At 48.1% G+C, this 12203-nt stretch overlaps 1 protein-coding gene across 8 annotated transcripts in view; it reads left to right on the top strand.

Annotated features, from left to right (window-relative positions):
• The window catches only part of NDRG4 (NDRG family member 4), a 102875-nt gene that overhangs the window by 62388 nt on the left and 28284 nt on the right, over positions 1–12203 (top strand). The window contains exon 1 of one of the 8 annotated variants that reach the window (XM_073795503.1): positions 6501–6647. The exons of the other annotated variants lie outside the window; for them this stretch is intronic. The gene's annotated coding sequence lies outside the window, so the exon portion shown is untranslated. Of the gene's footprint in view, positions 1–6500; positions 6648–12203 lie in introns of those variants that run through there. 8 annotated transcript variants of the gene reach the window in all.

Below are 12203 nucleotides of genomic sequence, written 5' to 3'. Positions count from 1 at the left end.
CAATGTGTACTGGATGGACATGTGGATTCCAGAAATCGTCCCCTGGCGCCTGGGAGGTTTGATCCTTGACTTGGAGGACCTTACCATCTAGTGCAAGGGAACAGCACAGGAGCCCTGTTACAAGAAAGGGAAGGGGGCAACAGTGTGAGGACACACTCAGGAAACAGGTTGGAGTCGGGGGGGGGGCAGGAGGAGAGCAGATAGATTTGAGCAAGTGGCAGTGTTTGAACTGGACCCTAAACGACAGAACTTCTATTAACCGAGTGGGAGGTGGCATTACAGGCTGAAGGATGGACGGACCAGCATACGCAGAGGCCCTGGGACGTGAGAGAGGCTTGAACTGGGAGTGATGTGACGTGAAGCAGAGGCCCGAGGGCCTGGAGTGTGTGGGATGGGGTGGGCTGGGAGTTGGGTGAAGTTTCGGGCTGTGAGTACGTGTTCAAGTAACAGTGGCCACTCCTTAGCTCATGCCAAGCTCAGAGGGAAGAGAAGGTGGGCGCTGTTCCTGGAGCGCTAGAAACACCGGCCAGGTGCTCAGAAGCGCGAGATCTGAGCCCAGTTAGGCGTGCGGCTGGCACCCCCCCCGCCAATCCCTTGCCAGCTTGCCTTGTAGAGCTCACCTGCGGCAGGCCAGTCCTCCTGACTCCAAAGGGAACCACAGCAGCGGCTGAACTTGTTAATCCCCCCCCCCCCCGCCGCGAGGGAAAGTTTGCACCACCCCGTGGGTTTTTAGAGCCCTGCATGCAGGACAGAACTCCTAGATCCTTCCCCTTCTCCTCTTCCAGCCCCAGAAGGGCCTGGAGGAGGAGTGTTCGTGGGAGACATGCGTGAGGGCTGCAACGGGGGTCCAGGCTTTGGGGTCCCAATACAGTGTACCCTCGTCTTCTGGGTTCATGGGCCAGGGCCCCTCCTCCCTCATCAGACAGACGTGCCCGGCTCTCACAGGCTCTCTAGACCCCTGGCCAGTCTGGAACAGGCTCCGTCGGCCACTGTCATCAGTCTTGGACCCCCACTGCGCCTCTCACCAGGCCCTGGGAGACAGGCATCCCTGCCAGCCGCGCCACAGTGGTTTTTCTAGCCTTCCCTCTTTCTCCAGCTGCCTCCCATCCTCTTCCTCGTCCCACTGATCTGGGTTCAAATCCCAGCCCCGGTTCTGGCCAGCCGTGTGATTTCAGATAAGCTGCTTAACCTCCCTGACTTCAGTTTTCTCATCTTAGAGATGGAAATGTTGACCCCTCCCTCTGAGAGCTGGCGTGAGGCTCACTGAGATAGTAGAGGTGGCACACCCGGATGGGGCCTGGCCCTGGTGGGCACCTCGTGGGCTTCATCTCCCCTCAGGTTCCTGGTCTTGGCTGTGCCTGTGATGGAGGGGTCCAGCTGCGCTGGCCGGTTGGCCACGAGGAAGTTTGGATCTGACGCCACCCACTTTACCCGTGTCACGTGCATCTGTGAGATTTTGACCCGTCTCCTCTGTTGGATGATGGGCAGGTCACAAGGTGGTGGCCGGTCTATTGTGGTGGCATACAGCAAGTGCTCAGTAGTTGTTGACTGAGTCCAGGCTCAGCAGCGTCTCCAGGATGATTTCTTAGAGATCTCCAACTCCTTGCCCCACACCAGCATTAGGAAATTATTTCACTGAACCTTTTGTTAAACTCATGTTTATTTAGCTGTTTATAGTTTTCACATTCTCCCATTTTATCATCATGATCATTTACCAATGAGGTCAGTCTCTGCCTCACGTCCTGCGGCTGAGAAGAGGTGGAGCTGGGTTTCAAACCTGAGTCCTGAGCCCTGAGCCATCCCATGCATTTCTTTTTTATTTTTTTTTAATCTTTCGTGTTCGCCTTCCGGCCTGCCTTCCTTCCTTCTCCACACAGCATGTGGGATTTTAGTTCCCTGACCCACACCCTGTGCACTGGAAGCGCGGAGTCTTAACCACTGGACCACCAGGAAAGTCCCGCCATGCGTTTCTAATTGCCTGGCTCCGGGCCAGTCTCATAGCTGCTCTGCATTTCACTTTCCTCATCTGTGAAATAGGTTCGTTGTGGTACCTCCCATACAGGTGTGAGACTGTGTGCATGTAAAACGTTGAGAGCAACATCTGGCAGGCAGGCAGCTAATGGCAGGTGTAGGGCTGTTGTCCCCGAACTGCCTTCTCTGGGTCCTGGAGTCTCCTCCCCTTCCCCCTGTGCTCCAGTCATCAGATTCCCTTCCTCAGGGAAGTTCCAGTTCCTCCTCTGGGTTCTCCACACAATCCAGGCCTCCCTGAGATGTGCCTCTGGGGGACCCTGCTTTGGCCTCAGGTTCCCGTCACCTGGGACAAGGTGAGGCACGACATCTGGGGTTGGGCCCTGCTGGCCGGACATCCACAGCTCTGACACCAGGTGGGCAAAGCCAGGTACCCCTCACTTGGCTTGGAAGGATGCCCATGAGTTGTCACACGCAGCCCGAACATGTCTTTCTGTTCCAGAGGGAAGAAGGGGCTGTTCCTTCACAGGCGAGCGATGCCTAGGCGGCCGGCACTTAGAATTCCAGACACCTTTACAGAGTTTTCCGGTGTAGGGAGGGCAGGGATTTGGGAATCAGAGGATGTGAATTTCAGGGTTTCCTCTCCACTTGTCAGCTCCCGAGCAAATTCTTAATTTCTCTCAGCCTCAGTCTCCTTATCAATAAATGGGAATAAAGGCCCTTCCTCGTTAGCATGGTGAGAAGGAGCCCGGAACTCTGTCCTGCCCACACACAAGCTCCCTGTAGAGTCCCCAGAGGGCAGACTCTCGGTGCCTTTTTTTATTTCTTCGTGAGATGGGGAAAAGTGGGACATTCGTCTGTTTGCAGTAGAAAGGTGATGGTTTCTGTGCATTTATACTCCAATGGTCTGTCTCCAAGATGGTTCAGAGTCAGAGATCTAAAATGGCAGATTGAGGGCTCTGAAATAGTCCCTTGGGAGCCTCAGTATTAGACGGTGGAAACTTTAAAAAATATACTTGAGGTGTGATTAGAAAGCAAGCCTTTTGCCAGTTCAGTCTGGAATTTTGGTATCATTTTAATGCATGGAATGTGTATTTAAATAGTGTTTGATTGTTGGCAGGTGTGTTGACCCATATATTTATATGTGGGGGAAACGGAGGCATTGATTTACCCCAGGAGGCTGAAAATAGGACCCTGAATCCTCATGTCCAGTTCATCCATTTTAGTAAACATCACTGCTTCGCTGGGGTACTGCGAGAGATAGGTGTGAGGGGACACGTGGCCTGCAGGAAGAGGGGAGAAGGGAGCAGTTCATTAAGCGGGGCGTGGGGAGATGGGCAAGCTGTTCCGCTGGTGCAACTTCTATGAAGGGCAAGTTGGCAATGATGTATCAAAAGCTTAAAAATATGTATCATCTGTGACTCAGCAGTTGAATTTTTAGGAAAAAATAAAGATGTGTTCAGAGGTGTTTGTTCAAGGATGTTATCCCATAGTTGTTTATAGAAGAGAAGAAAAAAACGGGAAACAACCTAAATGCCCAACAGTAGGGGAGGTTAAATAAATAGGAATGCATTCAAACCAGGGAACCCCAGGCAGCTGTGAATTATGCTACCAAAAGTTATTTACCCACCTGAACAGATGTCTCCTTATATACATGTAATAACGTGATGACAGCTCACAACATGGCATTTGTCATGTGCCGGGCACAGTCCTAAGCACTTTCTGTATGTTAACTCATCATCATAACAACCCTATGAGGTATGTGCCGTTATTTCCTCCTTTTAACAGATGAGGAAACTGAAGCACAGGTTAAGTAACTTGCTTAAGGTCACACAGATGGCAAGTAACTGGCTGAAATTTGCACCAGGTTATCTGGCTCCAGAGTCCAAAATACGTTTCAGTTTAAAAAAACAAAAACCTTTTTTTTCAGTGTATAGATTATTAGCACTGAAAATGAAAGGAGATAAGCAAAAATGTTAACAGTGTTTTCCTCTGGTTACTAGGATTGTATGTGATTTTTTATTTCTTTTTGCTCTTTTGCTTCTCTGACTTTTCTCAGTGAATGTGTATTGCGTGAAATTCAAGTTCTATTTTTAAAAAGGAAAAATGAACAAATGTACAGGGGAGAGTGCTAAGTGCTAAGTGCTGGGGTTCGGGTGAAACCAGAATTCCTACAGGAATTCTGAAGGAGAGCTGAATTCCGGGGTTGTTGGGAGGGTGTGTTCTTGGAAAACTCGAGAGAGGAAGAGTCATTCACCATGGGTATTGAAGTTGGCTTTCCATGTTTATAGGGAAGAGGATACAGACAAAGTGAGTAACGCAGATGGGGCTGCAAGGTCGTGGGGTGTGCGTGTGCGTGTGTCCAGGCATGCTAGGCTGAATTATGGCCCCCAAACATACTCAGATCCTAATTCCTAGAACCTGTGAACGTTATTTTATATGACAACAGAGACTTTGCAGTTGTCCTTAAGTTAAGGATCTGGAGATGGGGAGATTATCCAGGTGAGCCCTAAATGCAACCACATGTATTCCTGTAATGGGAGCCAGAGGGAGATGCAGCCGCAGACCACAGAAGAAGAAGGTAATGTGACGTCTGCAGCAAGACGCTTCACTTGCTCCCACTGCTGGCCTTGTAGATGGAGGAAGGGGGCACGAGTCAAGGAATGCAGGGAACACAGCTCTAGAAGCTGGAAAAGGTGGGAGAACACATTCTCCCCCAGCACCTCCAGAGGGAGAGTGGTCCTGCCAATGCCTTGATTTCAGCTCAGGGCCACTGATTTGGGCTCCTGACCTCCGGAAGTGTAAGACAATAGACACGTCTTGTTTGAAGCCACCAAGGCTGTGGTGATTGGTTAGAGCAGCGCCAGGAAGCCAGTGCTGGGGTGCCTGCAGATCTGACCCGGTGCCTCAGCCACCGTAGAGGCTGGCCCTGTGGCCATGGGCTTGGGGTCTGGAAACCTGCTTCTGATCAGGCCCTGGCTGTTTGACCTTGGGCTGAGCCCACAGAGTAGTTCCGAGGGTCAGCCGGGGAGATCATCATGACACTGTTTTGTAAGCACGAGAGCATCACCCACCCAAGCATCGGTAGGATGTGAGCTTCTGCTCGCCTTCCACAAACCTAGTCTCTGTGTCATAACAGAAAAGCTTTCATGGCACGCCCTTCCCCTTTCCTTAATCCTCAGGTACTGTAAACTCCAAACCACAGATGAAAGGTGTACTCCAACCAGAATGGCCATACGTCTTAAGCCCCATCACCAGTACCTTTGGGACTGAGATGTTTTTTCAGTTCACATGTTGGGGGCAGTGCACGGCAGGCACTGTGTGCCTGGAGATGCTCCAGTCCCGGGCAAGTGAGAATCCTGGCCTGTCCCACCTGAGCGTACCCCTGTTCCTCGTCCATCAAGTGAGTGTTCTAGCCCACTGCGCCCAAAGCCCTTGCCAGCTCCAGAGTTGTTTGCTTTGGAGACAGACATCATATGTGAACCCAGCATCCTGGGACAGGGCAGAGAGGGACAGTGGTCAGCGGTGGCCTGGAGGTCCCCTGCAATCTGAAGTGGTCATCCAGGAGGACCACAGGCCGCAGAATGTTCTGGGGCTCCTTTTTACCATTGCATCTTCGGATTCACCTGATGGAAGTGCCTGGGTTGGAAAAGGCCTGAACTGCCAGGGTGGACCGTGGTGTTGCCATTCAAGTGTGGTAGGGAAGCCCTGCCTCCAAGCCCGTGAGCCCTCTGACCCCACGCCCAGGCCTGGCTACCCTGTGTGATTGCCAGACAGGTGGGTGCTGGGCTTCGCTTGGCCCCTCTGGACCATGCAGGTGAAAAGACCTTGCAAGTGACAGAAACTGAACTTAGCCTGACACAAAGAAGGGAGACTAGGGTGTCTGTGCAGCACAGTGGACCTATGGCCGCTGAAGGCCATCAGGCTCTGTTTCTCTCTCTCCCCCACTCCTATCAGTTCCATTCTTTGGGTTGGTTCGGCCCCAAGTCAGTCCCTTCCTCGTGGTGGCAAAATGGCTGCTGACTCACATACCATCCTCCTGATAACCCCAGCAAAGAGCTTCTCAAATATTCCAGCAAAGGCCTTGCCCTGATTGGAACCCACACCTCTCCCTGAACTGTCTCTGAAGCCAAATGTAGTGTGTCCACTTGGTTGCCGCACCCCGCTCCTACCTCTCCAGCTGTTCCTGCACACTCTCTACTGCTTTCTCCTCATCTCCTTTCTCTAGGGCTCATCCTGGGGCCGCTTCTCTGTCCTCACTCACTCCCTAACTGACCTCATCTAGTCTCATGCGTTCAGACATCGTCTGTGTGGTGACGTCTCCAGTCCCAGACTCTCCCCTGAAGTGCAGACTCTTATAACCACCTGCCATTTGCAGCCCCACCTGACTCAGGTCTAAGCCAGCCGCCTGGGCTTTCCCCCCACCTCTTTTTACCAAGGTCTTCCGGGCTCATAAATGGCAGCTCTCCCCCTCCAGTGGCCCAGGACAAAACCAAATCACCCTTGACTCTTCTCTCTCTCATACCCCACAGCTGATCCATCCGCAGCTCCCCCCTGGAGCTACCCTCAGAACATACCCAGAACCTGAGGACTTCTCACCACCTCCACAACGGCCGTCAGCATCTCTCTCCCGGATTAATACAGTGACTGGTCTCCCTGTTTCCACCCTCACCCCCTAGGTCTGTTCTACACATAGAACATGGAAGGAAATCCTGTCACATCATCCCACTGCTCCAAACCCTCCAAGGCATCTCACTCAGGAAAAGCCGGAGTTTTTCTAACAACCTTTTAGACGAAACGTGATCTGATGCCTCTGCTCTTCCCTCTTGGGCCGCATTCCTCCTTGTCTCCCCCAACTCACTCTGCTCCAACCACGCTGGCTTCCTCACATCCACCTGAACACGCCAGGCAAACCCCTGCCTCACAGCCTTGGCGCTTGCTATTCCCTCTGCCCTGAGCGCTCTTCCAGGCATCCACAAGGGCCCCTCCCTCACCTCATCCATGTCCTTGCTCTGGTCACCTTCTCAGTGAGGCCTGCTCTCACACCGTTTCAGATCGCAGCCCCCAGCCCCATGCTCTTTCCCCTTCTGTGACATTGCTTCCTCGTGCACCTGGCATGTCTGACACTGTATTTACTTAGATTTGTTGATTGTTTTCCTACCCCCTCCCCTGAAAGTTCCACAAAGGTAGGACTTTTTGTCTGTAATGATCAATCTTTTATCTCTGGTGCCTAGAATAGTGCTTGACACATAGTAGCTGCTCAATCAATATCTGGAGAGTGAATGAATGAATGAAAGAAGGAAGGAAGGAAGGACTTAGGCCTGGGGCACTTGGCCGCCCCTGGCCGCCCCTGGGGGTGTGGTCATCCCTGTACCGCATGGACTGAGGATGGGGCAAGGGTGCCATTTCCACAACCAGGTGCTGTTATGAGAAGAAATGGCCTGGGGTTGAGCGGGGCCCCCCTTCTGCAGACATCATATGTGAGGCAGGAAGACCCTGGGAGTTGCTTGGAGCGGGCGCTCCTCTGCCAGGTGGGTGTGCCGTTCTTCAGAACACGAGTGCGTGAGGCAATTCAGAGGGAAAGGGGGCTTTCCAGGAGAGAAATAGCCAGTGAGAAAGCTGCCCCTTTGGCCTCGCTCTCTCCTGCCGACCACGTTGCAGACCTCCGAGCTGGAGGAGGCTTGTTGCCTCGGCTTACCCCTTTGAAACTGGCGCAAAGATCCAGGACAAGCGTATCTTTGTTTCTGGAACATTTGCCAAATTAGGCAAAGATACAGGACTGAACTGAGGCACCTGTGTTAAAGAAACTTGATAATTTGTGGCCGAAAGTGCCAAACTGAGCTTTTTAACTTTTGGATGTGGGTCCTAGTTACTCGTGTTGATGCAGTTACCGTGTGCTGGAAGGGGCTGGCGCACTCCCTGAAGCGAGGATGCTGTTCAATGCAGAGAGGAGGCTGTAGGCTCTGGATCAGCCCTAGAATTTCCCTGTGTCCCCTTGGGCAAGCCCCGTCCTGTTCCTTTTCTTTGAGTTCCTTTAGCATGTTATAGGCTGGGTCTCCAAGAAAATTGTCCCGAGTTTAGATTAGCTTCAATGACATGTGACAGAAAACCCACGATAATAATAGATTCAACAACAAAACAGAAACAGACTCACAGACATAGAAAACAAACTTATGGTTACCAAAGGGGGAAGTGGGGGGAGGGATAAAATAGGAGTTTGGGATACACAAAGTATAGATATGTGCTACTATATATAAAATAGATAAACAAGGACCTACTGTATAGCACAGGGTATTCTACTCAATACTCTGTAATGACCTATATGGGAAAAGAATCTGAAATATATATATATATATATATATATATATATATATATAAAAAACTGAATCACTTTGCTCAACACCTAAAACTAACACAACATTATAAATCAACTATACCTCAATTAAAAAATAGATTAAACAAGATAAAAGTGTGTTTCCCTCTTTCATAAGCAGAGTCTAGAGATAGGCCATCCAGAATTATGACTTCATGATTCTCAGGAACCTAGACTTCTATATTGCCACTCTGCCACCTTTAGTATCCAGCCTCAGGGTCCAAAATGGCTGTCAAGCTCCCACCATCACATCTATATTCCAGCCAGCAGGAGGAAGGAAAGGTTGAAGAATGACATGTCTCCTCCCTTTAAGAGCACTACCCCAAAGTCACATGCTTCCACTTACATCTAACTGGCTGATTGCTGTCACATGGTCATAAATAGGCTTTATTCCCATTGTCTACCTGCTTGTCTAAAATTTGGGAATCTATTAAGAAGAAGAAGAGAACAGGTATTGGGGGACAATTAACAGTCTCTGCCCCAGTAGGACTTTTTACTGGCTCCGTACAGAAGCTGCTCACATGGAGTGTGTTGTTGGGATTCCAGTTCTGTCTGCCCTTGCCCTTGGTCTGGGGATTGGAGGCTTATTATGTCTGCATTTATAGCAATATTTTTTTTCTCAACCACTGTGCCACCAGGGAAGCCCCTATGTCTGCATTTAATACCTGGAACCACATGTGTACAGAAACAGAGTTCACACATTGCTGCTGTACCTCAACAGAAGAAAGTTTTATAAAAGAGCTATGTTGGGCTTCCCTGGTGGCGCAGTGGTTGAGAGTCTACCTGCCGATGCAGGGGACACGGGTTCGTGCCCCGGTCTGGGAAGATCCCACATGCCGCGGAGCGGCTGGGCCCGTGGGCCATGGCCGCTGAACCTGCGCGTCCGGAGCCTGTGCTCCGCAACGGGAGGGGCCACAAGAGTGAGAGGCCCGCGTACGGCAAAAAAAAAAAAAAAAAAAAAAAAAAAAGAGCTATGTTATGGCAACTCGAAGATGCACCTTTTTTTCATAACATCTCTAAAATACAGTCTCTGTTGGTAAGTTGGGCACCAGGACTACTGTCCTTGCCATCACATGTACACCAAAATTTGCTGCTTGGAGAGAAATCCTGGAATCAGTAGTAGAGCACTCTTGGGAAATGCTGCACCACAGATGATCTTAATGTCAGAGGAGCTGGGACTTCATGGAAAAGCATAGCCAGCAACAACTTCAAGATGGAGTGATTCAGAGGCACTGGACCCTGAATGTGAAGAAGTTTTAGGAAGACCCGACACAGTTTATTTCACTTGTATTTTCCTTTTTAAGAATTTACAAGTGTTGTAAGCAGCTATACTTCAATTAAAAAAAGAAAAGAATTTACAAGAGTGCTAGATGCTTTTAAAAATTTGGGTCTGGGACTTCCCTGGTGGTCCAGTGGCTAAGACTCCGCACTCCCGATGCAGGGGGCCCAGGTTCGATCCCTGGTCAGGAAACTAGATCCCACATGCCGCAACTAAAGACCCCACATGCTGCAACTAAAGACCCCGCATGCCGCAGCTAAAAGATGCCACATGCTGCAACTAAAAGATCCTGCACAGACGAAGATCCCGCGTGCTGCAACTAAGACCCAGCACAGCTAAATAAATAAATAAATATTTTTTTAAAATTTTGGGCCTAAGTCTAAAAGAATAAAATATTAAAAAAATAAAGTAAGTCCCCAAAGTTCTGAATAGTAAGAACTCATTATGTGAGTAGCAGTTCTGAAATTACTTTGTGTGTATACTAGGAGTGAACAAATAAAAATATTGGGGATAATGAGAACCAGGTTTCTCATTGTGGAAGAAAAACAATTACAATTAAAGAAAGGGGGGAAGTTAGAATAAACTGAGAGGTGTTGAATTGGAATTAGAGGTATCAGTATAAATTCCAGACTTTTAATAGATATACAGATACATAGATATAGAATGTGTGTGTGTGTGTGTGAGTGATTGAGGCAGAAAAAATGCAAGGTGAGTTTGGAACATCATATAGGGCTAGAAAATTAGAAACAACTCAAAAAAATGATGGGCGCGTGGTGAAAGGACCCAAGAGCCAGCTTGAAGGAACTCCCAATGGCCAAATCTGGGACAATCAGAGCAATAAAGTAATAATAGAGATTGATTATAACCCATAGAATAAAATAAGTAATTGAATAAATAAGTAGATGGAGAAGAAAAGACAGCTCTTTTTCTTCGAGGAGAATTCCAGTTAATGTAGAAGAGATGATGGAAATAGAAAATTATCGTTAAGCAAATACCACAGTAATAACTGTAGGCAAGCATCATCCATGGTTGCTAAAATTAGTGCGCGAAAGTATGATGAGAAACAGGATGTCTGCATAGTCTCAGAGTATCTTCCCACAAGATACGTACTAATTACAAAGGGAAAAATAGTAACTTTACACTGGAGAAGCGTGGCAGACACCACCTGAATCGGGTGATCAAGCTTAACATCCCCAATAATAAAACAGATTGACATCTTGTAACCCATAAAATGGTACAATGACAAGGGCACATCTCTTCTGCTGTATTCTTACTAAAAATGCATCACCTTGGTCTAATCATCAGAAAACAACAGACAAACCCAAACTGAGGGACATTCTACAGATTTAACTAATCAGTATTTTTCAAGTGTCAACATCATAAAAGACAGACTGAGGCACTGTCCCTGATTGGAAGAGACTGCATGACAACTCTGTGCAATGTGGCATCCTGGACTGGGAGACTATTGGGAAAACTGGTGAAATTCATCTCAGGTCTGCAGATTACTTCACCATATTGTATCAGTATTTTCTTTCCTGGTTTCTCTTAATTGTATTAAGGTTCTGTAGCATGGTGACATTAGGGGAAGCTGAGTGAAAGGTATATGGGAAGTTTCTGTGCTTTGTTTTTTCTTTGATTTTTCTAAATTTGTAATTATTTCAAAATAAAAAGTTAAAAGGTAGGAGACAGTATTATGCCTTAATTTAATTGGCAGTGTTTTTTCTCTTCTTTTGGTGCATAAAATGTTAGTGTCAGCTATGAGCGATGGTATCTTAGATTTGATAATGTCTGCTGTGTAGAGTAAAGTCTCCTTTTAGACCCTTCCAAACCCATATCCTTCTCCAGAGGTGAGCATTACTGTTACCCTGATTCATTTGAGGATTTAATTTGCAAATATATGTACCTGTTTGATGCATGTATTTTTTACATAAATGGGGCTTATTTATTTATACTTATTATTCTGCGGCATTCCTTTTTCTCTTAACTGCATATTTTAGAATGCTTTCCCTATCTGTTTGAGTGGAGCTGCCTTAATTTTTAAATAGCTGCATGGTGCTCTGGGGTGTAGATGTGCCATGGTTTATTTAACCATTCTCCTGACATTTGTTTGGGTTGTTTTCAGCTTTTTCCTATTCCAAAGAGTGCTGCAGTGAGCATCCCTGTGCACAGCCTCTTAGTGTTTTTCTTTAGGATAAATATCTAGAGATATCATTGCAAAGTTGATAGATGTTTGCATTTTTACAAACTACCAACCCGCCCTCCAGATGAAGGTGAACCCACTGCAGTTGAGCCAACAGTGTATGAGAGTACGTGCTATTTCCCCACAAGCTCACCAACGCTGAATGTTACCAGTCGTTTAATACTTTGCAGTCTGGGTGAAGAAGCATTCCTTCACTCCATCTCATTCAACAAAAACATATCAAGTGTCAGAAAATATTAACAATCGTTTTCGTCATTATTGTTGTTGTTGTAGGGATGTGATAGGGAAAGGTATTTCAGGCAGAAGGAACGGCATGAACAAAGGCACGTGCTTCCTGTGGGTAGAATGGACCTACTGTGCTGTCCCAACCCTCTGAGGTAAGG

Source organism: Tursiops truncatus, chromosome 19 (assembly GCF_011762595.2).
Source record: "Tursiops truncatus isolate mTurTru1 chromosome 19, mTurTru1.mat.Y, whole genome shotgun sequence".
Classification (NCBI taxonomy): domain Eukaryota; kingdom Metazoa; phylum Chordata; class Mammalia; order Artiodactyla; family Delphinidae; genus Tursiops; species Tursiops truncatus.
This window is presented reverse-complemented; position numbering and strand designations above follow the sequence as displayed.